Below are 22,313 nucleotides of genomic sequence, written 5' to 3'. Positions count from 1 at the left end.
TGTCTGGGGACATTCTTTCTTCCATTTAGTTACTTTTCGTCGAAGGGGATCATTCATCCCGGCTAGACGACCAACAATATGATACGAACGTGCTATGTTGGGCGAACGAACGCTTCCTTAAAAGGGTCGTCTGTCTTTGAGCGTAAGCATCCTTTCTTCGGATTTCATCCGAACAGCAAACATGTACTTTCCTACTGGGTTCCTGTCTGCAGCAGTAATGTGGAAGAATGAATGTTTGTTATTGTGTTACATACTGCACTCTTGATGCATATGTATGTAGATGCAGCTTTATTGCCCCATAACGTACCGTTTGTATGGATTTGCTATTTGCATCCGGACAGGTTTAGCATATTCATGCTTTTGTCTTGAACCAAAATAGAATTGTAAATTTTTAGTTGAATCATACGCTAGCTAGTTCCTATTAGAGCTATGATTTGAGCCTAACATTTCTTAAATTATTCTTATTATTATTCTTCGTTTTGGCTGTATTACGTTCAATTTTTGCATTAATATAATTGGGTTGCAAGTAGATTCATACTCTATACAGCCTTATAAAGTCTAAGAATTCTTAATATCGAATTAATCGAATCAATGTCACCTCATTACACATTCCATGAGTCGATATTCTTCCAACGTTATGTTAATGAACTCCGTTTTCTGTGCCTTGAAGATTCTACAACCTCACCCGGATGATTGATAGTTCTTGTTCACGTTCTAACATAAAGGACAACCAGGACAATACCTCCACTAACGCAATGTCACCCAACTAATTTCACACCTACACCTTACATATTACCAACCGTCATCTACCGTCATTGATTTCCTATACTGGCCAATTCGAATTGAGTCGAAGAGAAACTGAGCTGAGAGAAACTCTATAAATTCTCCTCTACCACCATAAACCAACCTCCTTGTATGAGAGCAGGGTTATTTACTATTCGCCGCCGTCTACTACTACTACTTCTACTGGCAGCGAATCGAGACACGACCGACGACAATGACAACGATGCAGGATTTCTGTTAGTTAAAGCCAATATTTTCAACCGTACAGAGGCGTCGCGTCGTTCGTCGTTACATACGTGTGTTGACAGGTTCAGGTGTGTGCCGGAATGTTTTGATTGAGATTTCCAACCAACGATAAATACATGCGGCTCTTCAATCGTCAGTCGAGGAGTCGTGTGCTGTAATTTCGCTGGAACGTGTTGTCATCACTGACAGTCGTCGTCATCGTCGTCGTCGCCCGAGTTGCATTCGCTGATTAACGTTATCAACTATGTACTAGTTTGGTCACTACCGACAAAGTTGTTGCTTCAGCTTTAATTACAGAAGGTTTGTGTTTCTCCGAGTTGTTGAGTTCGTATCCAACCGGCGTTGAAGATGAACTCGACCTTTAGAGTGAAACAGCCAATTTTAGAGCAAGCAGAAGGGAAAATTCTTAACTGTATTGAAATAATTCTTCGCGAATTATGCAAAATGTCCAATGTGAATAGGTAGATTCTTTTCGTCGATTTTCTCTTTGAATCCCACACCGCCGTCGCCATGTGAAAATATTTTCCAGCTATTTTCAACACAAACATAAAATACATAGCTGTGCATAGCCTACTCCAGACATCAGGCGAACAGGGAGCACAATATATGATTAAATTTTTAATTACTTCGAAATATACGGAACTTGTTTTAAATCTCATGTTTCTAAGAATTTTAATGTCCTAGAGTATCGACTTTATGTTGGTATCTAATATCTTGAAAAAAATAAATGCGTTTAGGGGATTCAGTAAGTCGGTAAAAAAAATCATGGGTTGGTATAAGCACACATTTACATTTTTTTTAAACTTGTGTACAGCGCATCAAAATATACATTTTCAACTGCCAACAAAATAAATTTCAAGACATTTGGTAAGCAAATTGCTGAGAAATTCTTATTTGAAGTAAGTGGTTTGAAAAAAACGGGTCCCACGATATCTCATTACTACTTTGACCAAATTGCCTCATTTTTTGAGTGAAGACTCATTAAACAGGTTCCGTGTGCATGACGAAGGCCAAATTTTGAAAAGTGGATTAAAGAAAAATATATTTATTTTTTATTTTTTTTCATATTAAAAATTGTCAGTATTTGTATTTAAAACAAATGAAATTTCAAAATTCGGCTTCGTCATGCACACGGGATACATCTTGTGAGTCTTCACCCCCAATTTCAGACAATTTGGTCCATCCAGCCCTGAGATATCGTGGGACTCGTAAATAAACTCTGTGTTTCGGAAAGAAATCCATCTTTTAATCTCAATTATTTACAAACAGCAACATTTCACCTCATTACGTGTTTGATAATGTGAATAGGGGAAATGAGTGTAATGTCGGCCTAAATGCCCTTAATTTGGACCCATACATTAATTCAGCATTCGACTAAATTTTCAATAGCGACCAAAAATATCCATTAGTACCGTCTCAATGACGGATTCATATAGATAGTTTTGAAAAATTGATTTTTTTTTGTCGATTTTACATATATGTAACCCCGTAAGTATTTTAAGTGAATGATTAACTATTTCAATGTCTCAGATCTTTCATTCACATTGTTTTGTTTTTCCTTGATTTGTTTTCCGTCGATTTTGTTTCCCGTACTGAGTACGAATGCTATCGACCCATCAACAGTGATCAGAGATTTTATGCATCAAAAAATCCCGACGGCACCGACTGGGATTGAACCCAGACCCTTTGGAGGGAGAGACTTTCACGCTTACCATTGTACCACCGGCGCCGCTAATTTTAAATTTATGTAATTTCTCTATCTTAAAACATCTCATATGCCAAAATCTTTAAAATAAAATTGAAATTGTAAAATCAACAGAGACTTGGAATCTTTATTTTTTTCATGAATTTTCATTCAACCATCTACGAATTTCTTCTATGACGTACTTCTGGAGACTGTCTATCCTTCTGGTATTCCCTTTATTTTTTAAAATAATGTAAGAATTCTCTACAGGTAACTCTTGAAATTCACTCCAAAATTATTTTCAAATTTCTAACCAATATTGTAATCCACTCCGGAATTCTTGCCAAAATTCTTCACAGAATTTTCATAGAATTCTCATTTGAGTTGCCTAAATATTCTGCTTGGAATTGCATAGGAATACTCCACGAATTTTGTTTTGAAGCTCTCCTATGAACTCTCAACAGAAATGCTACCATCGAATACTCCTCAAAATTGCCCTGGAATTGTATTCAGAACCATCTTAAAATTCATAGTAGACTTTACTGATGTTCTTTCCTCCATTTATTCAAAATTATAAAGCCCGGAACTATTTTGGAATTCTAGTCAGAATAACCTTTTTTTTTAGGAATACTCTTCACCTTCGCCTGGAATTCTCGGCAAAATTCAGTTTTCCTAAGAGTTCTTCTTAAATTCCAATAGAATCATGCTTCAACTTCTCGTAAAAAGATCTTTAAAAATGCTCCCAGTATTCCCTTGAAATTCCTCTGTGTTCGGAAGAATCGCCAGGGCTGCGAGAGCGTAGTGGGTGGGACATGTTGTGAAAATGGCAGATAACAATTCCGCAAAAACGCTATTGGCCTCAAATCCTATCGGTACAAAACAAAGAGTAGCACTTCGGGCTTGGTGATCGCAAATAATGCTTTGAATTTTCGTCAGTTTCTATTTACGATGTCTTGGATGTTTCTTTAGAATTAATTTGGATATTTTTCATTGGAATTTTCTTTGACATTAACTTGAAAATCATTCCAGAACTGCCTTGGCATTATTCTCAAGATTCATCAAGAGTTAGGCGATCCTCAGAATTACCTCACTTGAAGTTCTCTTCACAATCACTTTTGATCACTTATATGGAATTCCAATGAGAACTCCTTAGAAATTCTCTGAATAGTTCGGGAAATCCGAGGAGATTTTGATTTCTTTTTTATGTAGAACTTCTATTCATAGAATTCCATCGCCTTAAAATTCTTTAGATTTTTTTACTGTAGTTCAACAGTCTTAGTAATCGATTTTTTTTATCTAGTTCGTTTATTTGTAAGGCTCAATCGCGTTAGCTTTACGAAGCAGATAATTCATTGTTCATTGATTGTAACAAAATTAACTTATCTCTATGTCTAGTAGGAGTTGAGCCGAATACTCGCGGCTTACCCGAGGTTAGAGGGGTACATTGTCGAAGGATAGGATCAAGGGAGGAGCGTGGGGGTGGGGTTTCATTGTCTCATCAGAGCGTTGTCGGCAGTATGAATGGTAGTGCGGTTCTAGCTTCGTCTGGAGTTCATGTCCTTGGGTACGAAAGTGACCCCGATGGCTTCGTACCACTCCAGGACAACATTTGAATAGTGACACGAAGCTAGATCCGGCCAGCAGATCGTAGGGCCCTCGTGTTGCTTCAACAGAGGAAGCAGACGCTTCTGTAGACACTCCTTGAGGAAGATCTCCCCGTTTACAGTCCCGGTAGTCACGAACGGCGTACTCCGTTTTCATATGAGCAGATCACTTGCCAAATCATGTATTTCTTGGCAAACTTTGAAAGTTTATGTTTCCTTACTTCCTCCGGAACACCAAACTTGTGCTGGGCGGTGAAGAGCCCTGGAAGCTTCCGAAAGTCCGCCTTGACGTAAGTCTCATCATCCATGATGAGACAATGAGGCTTCGTCAGCATTTGGGTACAGTACAGTTTCCGGGCCCGTAACTTTCCCATCGTATTTTGCCGTTCGTCACGATTTGGAGCCTTCGGCATTTTGTAGGTATGCAGTTCCTCCCGGTCGTTGGCTCTCTGAACGAAAGACTTGGACAGATTCAACTTTTTGGCCAAATCCCTGACCTGAAGCATTGGGATTCCATTTAAACGCTTCCACGACACGCTTGTGATCCTGATCACTAACAGAACATCCATTCTGACCGCATTTCTCCTTCCGTCGGATGCTCAGAGTTTCGTAGTAACGTTTAACCACACGACTCACCGTTGACTGCACGATTCCGAGTTGTTTTCCAACGTCCGGATGAGAGAGTTGAGGATTTTCCAGGTGCTTGCGCAAAATCAATTCGTGACGTTGCTTTACGGGTGATGCCATTTTTTTCCAACTGACAGCGATAAAAATACAGTGTAAGCAATACACTCTAAACTACTTCTACCCTAATTTTCAAGAGAAAATACCCAATGGGTGGGACACTAGACTGATGCAAAATTTGAAATTTTCGCTCCACAATACTCAAACGGTTTCAAATCAGGTCCTGATTTTTTTTTTTTTTTGTTTATTAATTTATTTGATAAGGCTCAACCGAATTAACTTTACAGAGCCGAGGATTCTTGGTCACTATACAATACATCTTAAAACTATAGTCAAAAGGTACAACACAATAAATACTTTATCTTCCGCTATCCAAAAAGCCTCCTCCATCAGAACTGGAGCCGCTTCCAGTGGTTTCATTGTATGGCAAATTGTTGTACGCCAACGAGGGTCAGAGCGCGTCCATTGCAGCAATGGACGCAAAACGTGGTCAGCACTCACACACTCATCACGAAACGGTTGCTTTCCAAAGTCGACGACGCATCGACCGAAAGAACTGCTGATGAAGAACAATGAGGAGGACCACACAATGGTTGCTGCCGAGAAAACAGACAATCGCGTAGCACACATCGAGAGTGGCCTGCTTTTGTCGACAGCCGAGTGAACACTGAGGTCCTGATTATCCACCCAAAATTTAAACTCATTTGATAAGAAACTGACTTGGCACAAACTATTCGAAGTTTATATGGAAATTAGCTATGTGCCGTGGATTTTGCGGATCATAGAAAATGAAACCATTTTTATAACCAGGCTTGCAATTGCTCATTACAGCTAAAATGCTATTTTTCGTTATTATGAAACAATGGGATACTATAATGATAATTTTTATTTGTAAGATGCAAAAAGAGGTGGTAATGATTGTATATAACATATAAAATTTGTCAATTTCGCTTTCAGAAGGTCAACTAGTGATTTTATGATCACTGATTGCTCGTTCATCGCGTTGCTCATCGTTTTAGCTAATCGCTAGTTGTGACTTTCTGTCATATAACAATCTTTACCACCTCTTCTTCATCTTACAAATAAAAAAATATCATTATAGTATCCCATTGTTTCATAAAGGGTGATACGGTCAAAATTTGGTCAATATCAACTTGACGTATTTCTTTCAATTTTGCATTTAAAAAACCTGAACACCCCTCATTTTGAAGGTGTGTGTGTGTAGAATGTTGCTCCTATTTTGATTTTGGAATTCACTCTTCAGTTGTCAAAATGCCGTCCAAGCAAGAAGAGCAGCGTATCAAAATTTTGCTCGCGCATCGCGAAAATCCGAGCTACTCGCACGCAAAGTTGGCAAAATCGCTAAAAGTTACAAATGTAATTAAAGTGTTTGGGGAACGTTTGTCGACAGCCAGGAAGTCTGGATCGGGGGGAAATCGAAAACCGGAAGCCGCTGAGACGACAAAGAGAGTTGCCGGTAGTTTCAAGCGAAACCCTAACCTCTCTCTCCGAGATGCCGCAAATAAGCTGGGTGTATCGTCTACAACCGTGCATCGAGCCAAAAAACGAGCCGGACTATCGACTTACAAGAAGGTAGTGACTCCAAATCGCGAAGATAAACAAAATACGACGGCCAAAGCGCGATCCCGGAGGCTGTACACGACGATGCTGACGAAGTTTGACTGCGTGGTAATGGACGACGAAACCTACGTCAAAGCCGACTACAAGCAGCTTCCGGGACAGGAGTTTTATACGGCAAAAGGAAGGGGAAAGGTAGCAGATGTTTTCAAGCACATGAAACTGTCAAAGTTCGCAAAGAAATATCTGGTTTGGCAAGCCATCTGTACCTGTGGCTTAAAAAGCAGCATTTTCATAGCTTCCGGGACTGTCAACCAAGAAATTTACGTGAAAGAGTGTTTGAATAAACGTCTGCTGCCTTTCCTGAAGAAACACGGTTGTTCCGTACTGTTTTGGCCGGATTTGGCATCTTGCCATTACTGTAAAAAGGCCATGGAGTGGTACGCCGCCAACAACGTGCAGGTGGTTCCCAAGGACAAGAACCCTCCCAACACGCCAGAGCTCCGCCCAATTGAGAAATACTGGGCTATTGTCAAGCGGAACCTAAAGAAGACCAAAAAACTGCTAAGGGCGAGCAGCAGTTCAAGGCAAACTGGCTTTCTGCGGCGAAGAAGGTGGACAAGGTGGCTGTACAAAATCTGATGGCAGGGGTCAAGCGTAAGGCCCGGCAATTCGGATTTGGAAAAGCGGAAACCTAACTGAATATTTTTCCTGAATTTTATACTAATTGAACTTGAAAAAGAAATTTAATATGATTTTTTAAATAAACGATTTCACCGATTTACACGCGTTTTCCCTTGACCAAATTTTGACCGTATCACCCTTTAATAACGAAAAATAGCATTTTAGCTGTAATGAGCAATTGCAAGCCTGTTTATAACTCTATTTTTTAACTATCAATTCACTTTTTCCTGATGAATGTGGGCGTCTTAGCGGAATACCTGTATAATGAGAGAAAGAAGGATTAGTATTTTCCATTTAATTCCACTACTTTATTTGCTTATCCTTGACAGATACGCGTATTTCGTCTACAATGTGCAGACTTCTTCAGTGTCTTGTACTAATACTCGAATTCACTTTTTATTCAAGCGGTCATACCATCTATTAAAAGTTTGTTATTCAGCAAGTTACTGATCAATCGATGCTGTGTAGATGAATAATAATATTTAGAAGTAAATGTTAACCAATTTTTGAAAATATTTCATTTGATTTTTATTTCTAGATTCTTACAACTAATAATAGATCTCATCTAACTTACAACTAATTAAAAACAGAGAATTTGCTTCAGAAAAAAATCATGTTTTCAACACCACCTAAAACTTTGGGGAATCCCGGGGTTATCGAAACTTCATAAACCTAGAAAGATATTCGTCATTCGCGGCACTTTTATTGTGTGTGAGATTCTTGCACCAAAGCTCTAGAAACTCCACTATAGCAGGGATAATTGTGTTTAAAATAATAATAATTATTTCATACAAATCTCTGTCTACCATACTCACAACTTCTGAAATTGGACTTCCAGAATTTGAATTATTAGAAACTACAATGATTTTCGAAATGCGTCAGAGTGTTCCAGAATTACCCTGATCTCTTATCTTGAAATTTCGTTTGCTGTAGTTGGTTCTGGAAATTTCTAGAGTTTTGAAATATTATGATGCTCTCGAAATACTACACCCAACCGGGGGATGTAAGATTCGCTTACAATTATGTGTGATTCATCATCAGAGGATGTTAGTGGAGACCGCATGAACCGAGGATGCGATATACCTAGCTGCGGTCCAATGCAGGAAAATTGGAGACTGAAAAATGTGGAGTGTATTAGTGAGTGAAATTAATTATGTCGAAAAAAATAGAAAAAAGGTTGCCGACTGGATTCGAACCACGGACGTTGCGATTATCAAACCTGTGCTTTCTCCACTGCTCTCTCCATGCTTCTGAATATGGTTAGCCTAAAAGCAAACATGAAGCGCTCATTTTCTCGCATGCTCGACTTCGTATGCTTTTTCTGCTGGAGAGATTCGAGACAAGAGTGTGCGTCGTTCTACAATGTTCTACAATGTGCGTAGTTCTACAAGCTTACTGGTATAGTCGAAAGCGTAGATGGAACACGAAATAAAAAAAGACAAAAAACCATTACATCGCCTGCATGGTCAATTTCTAACATTCGTTGCGATGTTCATGAAAAGAGGATGATAGGAAACGGAACTAACATTCATTGTAATAGATTTTTGGTTTGCGTGTAGCTACACAGAACTTTCCGGTTTTATCTTAAATTCTCAAAGATTATCGTGGATCTTCAGTTCGCAGGGTTAACGGTGTTTTCTGGTCTACTCGAAATTAAAGGAAGTCCGTGACATAACAAGTTGGTCTTCCGAAAAAGCCTAAACAATTACCAAGTTACCAAGCTGACCCTAGAGCTCTAAGCTTGATTCCGAGACTAATCAGATTGAAGCTGACATAGGAATTGTTTGAATACGTTGAGCGAAGTGTTTTGGTGATACAATCCAGTGAAGAGCTACCGTATAAATCCTACATTTACCCTACTGGAATTAATTTTAAATTGTGATATGAATATGAAATGAATAATAAAAAGTTCTTGATCGACATAAAAAGTGATCATGGCCCTCATTTTTGAACACTTGTTGTGAATGGTTTGGAGTTGTGACTTGAATATGGACTCTGCAGATCAGTGGATTAGTTCCGTAGAAATTATTTAATATCCGTGCTAAGTGCATGACAGTTTCAAACTCTTTCTATTTCCTCGAACTCAAGAGTTAAAATAAATCGAGGTGCTTTAGGATCAGTTTCGGTGGCAAAATTCCGGATTAACATGAATTTTTAAAGTACAGGTATCAGATTTAGAATATTTTTTGAGATTCTGCAACTACCTATTAAGAATATTAAATCTATTTTTTTTTTCTTCTTCTTATTTTTATCGCTCCGATAAAATGTGTAACAGCATATTGACAATGTTTGAAAAATCGTTGCTCAGCAATTTACCGATAGATTTAAAATCTACTAATGAAATCTACTGAATCTTTATAGTATGTAGTTTCAAATGGCGCCAATAAATCGCTGAGCTTGATTTTTCAAGACTTGAAGAACAATTTTGTCTTGTCAAAACAACTTTGTCGAAGACTGCAGATCGGTGCATGAGTTGATGGGTCGAGGTCCAGAGCAGGGCTGGCAAATGTCATTTTCAATGTAAGATCTTATGCGATATTTACAGAGATACCTCAGTCACTATCATCGGATGAGAAAACGTAATCGCAATTACTAGCTCATTTATTGCTATTATTGTTACTAGTATCGACGAAATTTTAATTATATATTCACTCTACCGATTACAGTTAGAAATGTCGATGTCAAAACCGCATAAGAATTATTCTCATGAGTGTTTGATCATTGGAAAATGACAAGAAATCCAATGATAGGTAGTTTCGTCTCGTGATAGTAAGAGGACCTGTTTTCTTATTTCCACATGACGGCCATGATATTCACCAGCTCTGGTCCAGGGTCCAGGTGTGGGAGCTGCCTCACTGGTTTCGGTAGCATTGGTATTCAGTACGGAAAACAAGATCGACGGGAAACAAATCAAGGAAAAGGAAAAGACCGCAAATCGATTCGACATGTGTCAAAAGTTATCAACCATTTAGTATTCAACATTTTGCTGGGCACTTCAAGCGCAAGCTCGTTGTTTGACATATATGCCAATTAGGTATACGCGGAGCACTTGGCCAAAAGTGAATGACTAATAACTTTTTGTACAATAGTCGATTCGATTTGCGGTCTTCGGAAACGTTTTTTTTTGCATAGTTGGCTCAGTTCGATTTTAGATACAAATCCATCGGATTTTGATAAATATGTATTTTTGATCCTTGTGATTGCAATTTTAAATAAAAGGTGGTCCAAAATTAACGAAATCATAAATTAAATTTCAAAATAAAACCTTTCGATTTTGGCGGGGTTTGATTTTGGCAACAGTAATTTTTCGGGTTTGTTGCCAAAATCGAACGGGTACTATATGGTTAACTACCCCATTTCCGGCCTATTAAGCACAACCCGCACTTAGTCTTTCTTAATCTAGCGCAGTTTAGCACCAAACGGAATGTTATTATTACTGATGGCTTCCAAATTTATTTACCTTTCCGTATGTACCGTAAGATTTGATAAAGAGAAACGAATCGTTGAAATATTGTCAAAAGTATAACACTGCTTCTTGACGCCAAAGTCGGCCTACGGATTCTAAACTCGGCATAATGCATTGAAACGCCAATGAATTCACTTCGGCCTATCGGATGAAGATAAAAATTGATTCGGTCGGAGCACTTCTTTTGTTTTTGGGAATAATTGGTGAAAACCTTCATATCACGCGTTCTCATTGACTTCGTTCGGTAGCTTATTAACTAAAGTATCGTACCAAACGCATAATTGACTTGTTAACTCTGAAATCATGGATTTATTTGAAGTTTTCTGAACGATAGGCCTAAAATGGGCGATTAGGCCGAAGTAGTTCTCTACCCTATTTCCATTCCGTTTCCCATAAATGGTCCCATAAAAACTTTAAAATATTCCCGCAAATCCAAACGGCAGCAAAATTCGTGCAAATTTCATGCAGTTCGAGACTTAAATACAAATCGAAAAAAATAGAACTTTTGAAGTCAACAGACAGTAGTGATCTGCTTAGCTAGAACTTTGGCGACCCATTACTAACACATTCAGGTCACGTCGACTGGAAGCCTTTAGTATTTGCATATCCTAGTTCTGCATTATCGTAAGCACGACGGGTATTTTTCTTAAGAAAATTAGGTCCATGAACTCTGCCGAGTCGTAAAGATTAACGCTGTTGGCTTATCGCGGCCAAAATGTTCTAGTTCCATTGCGTGACCATTCCAACCGGCAAACCAGATTCATTCTCATTATTAGACTCGTCTATCAAGTCCCGAAAAAACACGAGAAACGAGAACCCCTTTGCAGCAATTATTCCAACGATTCGGATTTGTTGATGGCTCGGTGGTTGAGGCGGCGGCTCGCTTTCGTTAGCCGGCACTTGAGATTTGAATATTCGGTCACTGACACATATTTTCTTCCATTTATGCACATCTTATACCGCCGCGACTGCGGCACCTATCGTCGGGTCTACTATTTATCTTCTCAGTAGAAACGTTTGCTTAATGATCTTTAGTTATGCTCTCGAGAGTGTTGTACAGGGGAGAGAGGTTGCCAACTCTCTCCAGCTTTTAGCATTTTTTTTCTACAGAAAACCACGCGCACTTTGAAGCATAGCACGTAACTTCGTCTCTGGAGAAATTTCGCTTTAGCAAACTTTCTCTCCCATGCCCATAGTAGTACATAGTAAGATCCATGCGCTCTCGTCGACGGCGTCGTCACTTTCCGACAGGGCTGTTCCTTCTCAGCGCTCCGCCAAGTAGTGGCATTTCAAGTCCGAAGAAATCAACCACGAGGTGAAACACAAAACCATAATAAAAACATACGTGCTTCGGTGGTGTGTTGTGTGGAGTTATGTGCATCTTTTGAGTTTCTTCTCTTCTGCGGGTCTGCTGGTGGTGTGTTTTCATTTCAAATCCAACCAAAGCGTGTTCGCCCGAGATCTTCGTGTTCACCGCTAGCTCGCTCGACGGATACGACGAAGGCGACGGCGACGAGAGAAGGTACCTTGTAGAGGCGGTGCGCACATGGATCATCACCACATCATGCAGGCAGCCAGCGAGCGGGGGCCTTTTGGAAGACGCCTCGGATAAATGTGATTTAGTACTTCGTTAACAGTTCGTCGTAGCAGAGCTTGGTGCGGTCGCCGACGGTTTATCTGGTTTCACTGTGAGTCACGCGCGCGGGTGTGTTACACTATCCGACACCGATTGATAACTCAAACGATCTCCCCGGTGTGCTCAAGTGATCAAGTGTGTTGTCGCAAAAAAAGTGATGACCGTAATCGGGAAATAATTTGAGCTTCGGCAAAGGTGCGGGAAATAATTTGCAATTTAAAATAAATGAATCGCTTTGTTGTTTTCGTGTGCATGTGCAGATTACGAGCGACTTACACAGACACCGTCGTGCACACGCCCACGTAGTGTCATATTGTTTTGTACACAAGTTGCTGTTGGGCTGATTCTGCGATTTAGACGCCGCTCAGAACCGATCTAATATAGCACCACCGTCTCTCGGATACGAGAATCACTGAAAACGTCGTCGTTGTTTGCGTGCGTTGGTTGGTTGGTGCCCGCTTTTTATCGTTATTGAATTAGGGTGTATATTAATTTGATCGACGCGAAGAATCAGAGCCAGCGCTCAGAGTGAGAAGAGGAGTGCTCATTTGAAAACAATAATTCGTTCATAACTGGTGCAACCGATAGGGGAAGGCGAAGAAGAAACCGAAGAAAATTGATGGAAATTACCGCTTAAGCTAGGTGATGTTGATGATTACGGGAGAGAGGAGCAGCAGCAGCGTAGAAGACGAAGACGAAAACGACGAAGAAACGTTAAATACTTGCAAATTGAAATTGATGTTCAACAATTATTTGCGGTGTTTCGTGTGAACGAAGTGCAACTGTTTTCCGCCTGTGGATGCAAATCGTGCTCAAGTGAAGGAGGAGTTGAAGATGGTGTTGGGGATGCTCAGGTTTTTACAGATCGGACAAATCGTTGTCGTTAATCGGCAGCAGGGAAGTGGAAAGCCGAAAGCAGATATAGCTGGTTTAATGGGTTTGAAAGCTTTCAGAAGGACGGCGTCACACATTTTGTAACCGTGGATGACATTTTCCGCACATTACGAAAAGGACAGTTCCTTTGCGGGGTGTGGCTTCATGTATCTGGTGCAATAGGGTACTATGAATCATGCAGGGAATTTACTTGTAAGGAATGATTTGAGGTATTCATCAAAAGCTTATGAGTCATTCGAAAATGGAATCTACTGCTACTAACCTTCATTTTAAAGGAATAACGTAGTTTATAAAACTATTTAATACTGCGTTGTATGAAACAGGCGTTTCCAAGTTTACTAATGCAGGAGCATATCGAGAGAACCATCTCGGTTTACGAAAACTAAGCCTACGAATTTCTGAGGATTTCTGAGTCATGTAGATTTCAACTTTATCAACTTATGTGTTCTTTTCAATTGGCTTAATACTAATACTAATTGAAAGTTGTTCAATCAAAATATCGAAAATTTCCGGTGAATCTAATGCCGTTTTCAAGGTTGGGAGTTGTAACGTGATATGTATTGCTTACAAAAAAAAAAAAACCATTGTGATACATTATTCTTGTATCATGAAAACCATTTAAAACACTGTAGAGCTCCTAGTCCGAACATGGAATAAATTTATTAATATTTTCATAAATTATTATGAGGTTTATGTTTATTAGTGCTCTGTTATTTAACATTTCAAAGAGAAATCAGATTCTCCTTTAAATTCCCTTGGAACTCTCCTCGTTATTGCCATTAAATTCCTGTTGGAATTACATTGACACTCTCCTAAGAATTTCTTTGGAATCCTGCTTAAACACTCTAGTTGATACTCTAATAAGAATTTCTTTGGAATCCTTCTAATTCCTTTGCAATTATTCTGAAAATTAGATTCCTTTAATATTCTCAAACAAATGATTGAACTATAATTTTTTTCGGGAAAATTAGAAGATACTTAGAAGCACACATGATCGGAAGGATACGTGTGCGTGAGAAAATTTTGCAAACAAAAAAAAAAACTTTGCAAGGTATGGGATTTGAGAGCACAAATCCCATTAATTCTCTTCTCATAAATCTTCCCATAAATCCGAGGATGAATTTGAAAATAGACGCATCTGTTTTTGTAACCAAATATTTAAACTTCAATTTGTCGAAACTCTTAGCTCGCCCACGAAAACTAGCACCACTATCATCATATTGGGGAAATATGAAACTACCTCAGAAATTCCATGGAATTCTCTTCTATTGCTTTCTTTTTTTTTTTTTTTTTTCCTTTGGTTTGTTTTTTTCCGTCGATCTTGTTTTCCGTGCTGAGCACCAATGCTACCGACGTGCCAGGAAGGCAGCTCCCACACCTGGACCCTACCTATCGACCCATCAACTCATGAACCGGGGACCAACGGCTTTACTTCCCATCCGAAGGAAGGCGTGATCAGAGATGTTATGCCTCAGAACATCCCGGCGGCGCCGACTGGGATTGAACCCAGGCCTGCTGGGGTGAGAGGTTATCACGCTTACCACTACACCACCGGCGCCGTTATCTATTGCTTTCTTGTTCCAAGGAATTATTTTCTTGAAAGTTTCCTAAGAATTTCTTTTAAATTATGTATTTTTTTAAATTATTCTCAGAATATGTTACTTTTGATATTTTTATAGGAATTATTTAGAAGTTAAATTTAATTCAGAAATTCACCTCCAGAAATCTTAGACCTTCTTTAAACTTAATCTCAAAATTATCATGGAGTTCTGGTTATAACTGTCCTAGATTTTTTGCGCACAATTTTTCAAGAATCCTTTTCAGTTTATATTTTGAACACTTCAATTTCTTTAAAATTAACCTTAAAATTTACCCTAAAATTCCCTAAGATCCTTAATGAAAAATAAAAATTCTTCTAGGTCCCAAAGCCTTGACAAATTTTCTGGGCAAAATTTAGAATCTAGGAAATTTTTCACAGTTCCTTATTTTGAGTATTTTTCTCAGATTGATGAGTAAAATTCAATTCTGTTTTTTTTTCTGATTCTAAGATTACAAAGATTGTTATAAGTCACAAAACTCAAAACAAATTTCAATCTGGAAGCATTGTCAATCTTAGGCAATTTCTCAATTCACATTTTTTAAAGATTTCTGTGAGTAAAGACTAGGAGAAAGTGTTATTGCTCCGAAATCTGCAAGAATTTTTACTAAATCTCATTTGTATCAAGTTCAAGATTTCGAAAAAAAATCTTAATTCAAAATCTCACTGTTTACAATTCGGTCTAATGACCGAAATAATAAAAATAATAATCCTATTGCGCTCGATAAAGCCCCTAGATCAAATAAGTTATTTGAAAGACCGTAAAAATTACTGTTTACGAAAATATCAAAATAAGTTTTTACAAAAATGGACATTGACGAAAAAATTATATTTAAATCAGTAGTTCTATCATACTACACGACTACATATCACATTGTGGTATTTCAAATTTGAGAATTTTAATATGAATTCAACCCCTCAAATAGCTTTCCAGCGTATTTATAGTAAATGAACTTTATACATTTGGATACCTTGAATCCGAAACAGATGCATAAATCCTTGTGAGAAGTGTGCTTTCAGCATAAATGCCTAAGGAAGAATCCCTAAATGACGTAGCAAATTGTTATCCAATTGTTGACCACATTTCCCCTTCGTAGCGTATTTTGCTATACTTTATACATGGTCGGACACAACTTCTGCAGACTTAACCCTAAAGATATATTTTTTTTCTTATAATAAGCAGTTGGTAATTTCTTTTAAAAATTACAGGAAATTCGTAGAAACCTTTGATTTTATGTTATCCGGCTAATTTTACCGTTATGAATTGTATATTATTCGGATTCAATTACACTTAATTTAGGCAAAACATTACTCTCAAGCTAATGAAATCAATCACTGCAGCTCTATAAACGTTTGTTTGAATGTTTGAATGAAACTGAAATTTATGTAGCATAATATTCTTTTTTGCTGAGAAAAACTTATCAAAACAATCATTGAAGAAATACTATCAAGATTTCACTTGATGCTATCACCGAAATTTTCAGCTAAAAACGCAAGGCATTTTATCAATTTCACCTGGTGCACAGAGGAGTAACTAGGCAAAAACCTGGTGAATTTATTTACTGCTGTTTTGAGGGATATTAGGCATTGGAACAATTCAAAAAGTAGAAATAATTAATGTTGAGTCATATTGCAAAAAAAATGAAAACATACAGATTTCAAAAGGCTCACAAATGCCAATGCCGGATGGATTCTCAGCATAACAACTTGAAGTTTCATTCATTCATAGATTATATGATCGAACCTCGCAAGAATAAAAAAAAAACGCCATTTACCAAATGTCTTCAAAACAAGCATTAGAATTTTGAGATCATTTTCTAGCTGATCTTAGCATTGAATACAAGGAAGTTATTTTCTGAAAAATATATTCTATTGATCATTTTGTTTAACTCTGGTAAGGGCTACTACTAAACGGTTGATTTCTGATAAAATAAACCTCCAAATTATGTCAATGTTTAAACACTTCCCAAAAGTATACAAAAAACAGATTGCAACATAGAAAACTTCAAAAACATGTTTGCTTGTATTTCTCAGGTTTTCTTCTAGCTACTCCTCTGTGCGGTGATCAATTTGCCCCGGGATCATCTATATTTCCAGATACACTCAGGTCTTTTTTTCACGGAGATTTACCGAGATTTTGATTTTTCACATGCTTAAATATTTTTAAAAAATTGGATGTTTATGCCATTTGTAATTATAGCATGCTATGGTCCATATAGACATATTTTAAAAATTTCTGTATCTACACCAAAAAATGTAATTTTTTTTAAAGTATGCCATTGGCCTATAGCTTTAAACGGATTATGTGATTGAAATCAAGTTGATAGGTGATAGTACCGTTGTCGAGAAATCGTTAAAAACGTACCGTGTAAATCGCGAAAAACCGTGTAAAAAAGACTTTAGTGTAATTTTTACCACATTTGATTTTGTTACGGTCTTCTGAGTCCAGAATATACTTTTGGCTTTTTGGTACCCTTCTGTTTATGAGCCAGTTCTGCTCTACAGGCATGGATGAGACCAGGAGCTCCGCGTTCTGAAAAAACACCACCCAAGTATTAGAAAAAATCATCACTGAAACGAGGGGTGATTCATTCAGAGAGCGTTGTCAAATGTTCTTTGACCACCGTTTCTCAAACTTTTACTGATTGCGGCCCACTTTGGGAAATTCCGCGAAAATCGTCGTGACCCAATATTGACTACGACTGTTGTAAGGCGAAAATGACCTTAAAAACTCCAAAATGCCTTCAAACCGCATTATTGTCTAAAACCCAATAAAATACTTTTAGTCTCTGTATATGGGGTCCCCTGGAGTAGCCATTATTGCGGTCTTTTGCACTCAACCAAATTCCTTTGGATTGTAGTTGAGTTGGCAGAAGTTTCCTCGAATTTCACTTTCATATCTTTCGGACATTCATTGACACAGACTCTACCATTTCAGATTAGCGTTGCATAATTGATCAGTAAGCTTACCCCTTCGAAAGATCTGAGCATCCCTACCTCCCCTGGAATACAAACAATCATTGTGTATTGATACTTTCGAAACGGCAACAAATCGAAAGATTCCTATCAAGTGGAACCAAACTAGCAACAAGTGAAACCGCCTGCAAAACCGATCAAATATTACCCTCCTTTGCTCTTCATTCCGGCATTCGTCGTCCATCTCCATCATCCATCTCATCTAATGATCGTTATAGTCCAAGTCTGTCCGTACCTTCCTACCGACCTACACACGCGAAGATGATTTTCGCGTAGCGCTCATAACCACTCATCTGTACTGCAGTGGGGGCCCAAATTGATGATAAGACGATTGAAGTTAGTTACATTTAGTGTGCTCGCGCGCGGAACATCAAATTTGAAAACCCCTCAGTGAGAGTCATCGTCAAAGAGCAGTGGCAATGTAGTGAAAATAAACAACGACAATCAACGACGTCGACGAAGACGCACCGTCAGTGTGTGCACGGTGGTGACTGTGTGTATTCGGACCCTCAAAATCAATCAACCGCGGCCGTGATTTGACCATATGTTTGTGATAAAAGTGCATCGGCAGGGAAAAGAAAGCCTGCATCCATGGTTAATGGAATTTCTGATTTGATTAGGAGAAAACAACACTTTGGGAAAAGAAACAAAACGTTCGCCATGTTAGGCGGAGTCAGAGGGAAAATTTGTGCCTGTTGTAAAGTGTGTATTGGTGGTCAGTCTAGCGAATAGTTGTGTGGGAGTTGATAGCGGCGATGTTGTTGGCTTCTCGAGGTGAATCCCGCTACAGAAGGAATTTGTAGCTTGGATCTTGTTTTCTAGAACTGGTTCCCGGTAATGTATTCATCGAGTTCTTTGGAACACCCAGTGATAAAAAAAAGTCGAAAAGTTTGGAGAACACAAATGCTTGTTTTTCCCTCTCTACTCGACTGACCTAGGAATGAGTCGAATTATCACCTCCCCTTTCGCTTTGATCCAGCAGGAATCCCGCAGCATATCAATCATCGCCCATCGTCACTTTGTCTGTTCTTCTTGCTTCCCATTCTTCTCGCGGTCCTAAGAAACATTGTAACCAATTTTCACTTTCGGCTCGTCACAGGTCTTGTTAGCTAAGGCTGCAATCGCTTTCGTTGAGCCCTCAGTTGTGCTCAACTCCATCTTCACCGCAAGGGCAAAGGGTCGTAAATCATTGCTCTTCGCGCGCGGTAGCCTTGCTTGGAGCCATTGGACTTGTAATGGCTCGATGTTTACCAGGACAGAAAAGTGCAGCTGCCGTTGTCGATGAAGACGATGATACCTCACGACGAGCGCCAAAGTGCAAAAATGTCAAGGTATTCATCTCTTTGGTGAAGATGCTAATCACTGTTGGCTATGTTGTTGTTGTTGGTGCTGTAATAAGTGTTGACGATGGCGGCGGGTAAAATCGCTGCTGGAATGCTGTCGGCTGAACTTCGGGGTCGAGGTGAGATCGTACTGTTTCGAATTGATTGCTTCAGTGGTACTCGAACAGGAGGTGATTAACAGTTCATTTGGAAACAAATTGTTGGTTTTGTTTCCTTTTCAAAGAGTCCTATATGGGAAGTGACTGCTAGCTGCTACGTTGCAATCCAATGAAGTTTTTGAAACTGTGGCTTTGTAAATGGCCTCGACCAAAATGTATTCTAACAGATTAGGTCGGTAATTACTAGCAAACAGCACGGATTTGTTAAAGGACGATCTACAGCTACCAACTTGATACATTTTGTGTCATATTGTTTAAACTCATTGGATAAAGGCAATTATGTAGAAACGCTATACACTGATTTTAGTAAAGCATTTGACAGAGTTGATATACCACTCTGGCTTTTTAAGCTTTCCAAATTAGGTTTCAATCCTAGGCTACTGAAATGGATCGAGTCGTACTTATTAAGGCGGACGCAAAAGGTAAGATTTGAATGAAATCTGTTCACCATAGTTAATGTAACATCTGATGTGCCACAAGGTTCAAATCTTGGTCCATTACTGTTTATTTTATTTGTCAACGATATAGAACATATTTTTAAATTTCTTCATGTTTCTATATATGCTGATGACATGAAACTTTTCATAGAGATATCTAAAGCACCTGATCTTCAAATATTTCAACATGAAATTGACGTTTAATAGCACGCTGTAATACACAACACAATTACTCTTGGCCAGAAAACAATCCAAAGATTCTATCAAGTCAGAGTTAACTTTTGCTGATCACTACAATAACATTATCTACAAAGCAAGGATCATGCTTGGGTTTATTAAAAGATTTAGTTTGCACTTCAATGATCCCTACACAATCAAAACACTTTATGTAGCATATGTGAGGCCTCTTCTCGAATATTGTAGCATAGTTTGGGCTCCATATCATGATACACATGTAAACCGCATTGAGAAAAAGTTGGGTTGGACGAGTTTTCCACTTCCATCTTATGAATCGCGTTGTATGCTAATTAATTTAGATGAGCTCAAAAAACGAAGAGAGTTCGCAATGATTGCTTTTAAATATAAACGATGTGATTTCGCAAAGAGTTAACAGCCCAGAGATTTTGGAAAATATCAATTTTTATGCTTAGAATAAATGTTATGCAAGTACTTGAAGTAAAATTGTAACAATTAGCGTTTAAGTAAAATTGTAAAACGGTCTACACTGATTGACGACAAATAAATAAAATGTTGACCTTCCACAACACAACCATTAAGTCAAACGATCTTTATGAATCTCAACCAGCTTAGTGTCTCCGTACTGAACGAATCTCATCAATCAGTCATTTTACTACCTGCCCAAATAATACTTGAATAACTCCCTTGAAATACTAAAAAAATAAGAGCTTTTTGCATTAATGAGTTTGTAAATAATGTTTGGTCTGTAAGCATCTTCACAGGGCTTGATTTTTTTTTAAATTAGTGCTAGAGTTTTGGAAAATCTGTTGTCCTTCTGGGATTAAAAACTGCTACTTTAGAAGTTTCATCATTAGAAATTTCTTTGATTTCCGTTAACAGATCCAAGGGTTTTCGAATCGATCATACACGACCTTCTTTGATTTTCATAAATCTTTGCATAAATTTAAAATTCTTATAGTCAATCATTCACATTTTAAATTCGGCCATTTGAATCTTGTTGAAAAAAGTTCAAAATGGTGTATTGGAAATGACGGCTGAGGCAAAGTTCTAGGGAAAAAAGGTTGGGAGGGAGCATGTACACGGTGAAAAATCCAAGCTATTTCAGGTAAAAAATCTAGAAAAGTGATTAAAACATAAATAACAAAAATTTACCCTCTCAATATTTGTTGAACAGTTTTTTTTATTAAAAATCTTATAAAAAATGCTAACTTCTGTGTAAATTTCAAGCTGGACAGTAAATAAACAACAACAATAATATAACAACAACTTCTGGTAAATTTTGCCTATCCCAGGTAACATTTAACGTTTTATGAAGTACTACAAGGCTTCAACATTCATAAAATCCTGATCAAGATAGCTTTGCTTGACTGCAAAAAGGTTATTTGACGAATGCATTGAGAACCATTTGAAATCCTTATTAAAAGTTCAATAAAAGCCATTTAGCACCGATACTTGTGCCATTTGCCTTTGAGCTGACATTACGCTGCTTTTACTGCATTTGTTTATTTTTGTGGCCATAAAAATTACATGAGATTTTCGACATGAGTGAAGTGCATCCTCTTGGATGTAATATTAAAATTTATTTTTTGCTGTGTAGTTATATGTTATGTTAATCATTGCGCCCAGCCGAGACAATTTGATGATTTTCGTAATTTCTATTACTGCTCATTGATGAATTGATGAGAATAAAGTTATTTTAAAGGAAAAAACATCTTGAAAAACGAAGATTGTAAAAAAGCAAATGGAATAATATCAATATGGCGTTAGCATAAACATTAATTGTCCATAAGCCATTTGTGAAAAAGCTGTTTTGCTTTCATGAAATCGCTAACAAATGATAAACATTTTAATGTGGCTTTTACGAAGATAATTTGCAGACTGCATTGTTTTTATCTGAAGCCTTTTTGCTTGATCCTATTCCGTTTATTTTTATGACGGCAATAATGGTGGCAAAGTTGCCTGGAAAAAGATAAACATCAAAATTTGTTTATCTTTCGATAGTTTTGTTGTGCGATCATTGCAACGATGTTCTACTCCAGCGTTTGATCAACAAGTTGCGTGACATCCTTGATAAGGGAAATTAATCTATTGGAAGCAGTTACTTAGGAAGTGAGTCTACGTAACTTGGAACAGCTCAATCGTTCCCGAAAAGTTTTCCTTCTTCCGGTTGAGTTTCCAGCAGTTTTTCGCAGTCCCAGTTCGACACTGATGCTATTCGGATCATCATTCGGATCATCATCGCAACGTTATTTCTGGAGAAGGCTGCCATTGACAATATGCTGTGTATTCCCATAAATTTTAAGCGTCTAATTTGACGGCTTCCAGTTCGTCGTAAGCCACATTCA

At 38.1% G+C, this 22,313-nt stretch overlaps 1 protein-coding gene across 17 annotated transcripts in view; it reads left to right on the top strand.

The window, feature by feature from the left end:
• ens (ensconsin) overlaps positions 1–22,313 on the top strand; it is a 358,571-nt gene that overhangs the window by 150,985 nt on the left and 185,273 nt on the right. For 3 of the 17 annotated variants that reach the window (XR_010518758.1, XM_065236801.1, XM_065236803.1), the window contains exon 1: positions 12,334–12,560. The exons of 5 other annotated variants lie outside the window; for them this stretch is intronic. The gene's annotated coding sequence lies outside the window, so the exon portion shown is untranslated. Of the gene's footprint in view, positions 1–12,309; positions 12,561–22,313 lie in introns of those variants that run through there. 9 more of the 17 variants (XM_065236802.1, XM_065236806.1, XM_065236821.1 and 6 more) reach the window with 7 other exon arrangements.

The sequence above is a fragment of the Ochlerotatus camptorhynchus genome, unplaced genomic scaffold (assembly GCF_037179485.1).
Source record: "Ochlerotatus camptorhynchus isolate MF236.1 unplaced genomic scaffold, CSIRO-AGI_Acam_v1.1 ptg000576l, whole genome shotgun sequence".
Taxonomy (NCBI): domain Eukaryota; kingdom Metazoa; phylum Arthropoda; class Insecta; order Diptera; family Culicidae; genus Ochlerotatus; species Ochlerotatus camptorhynchus.
This window is presented reverse-complemented; position numbering and strand designations above follow the sequence as displayed.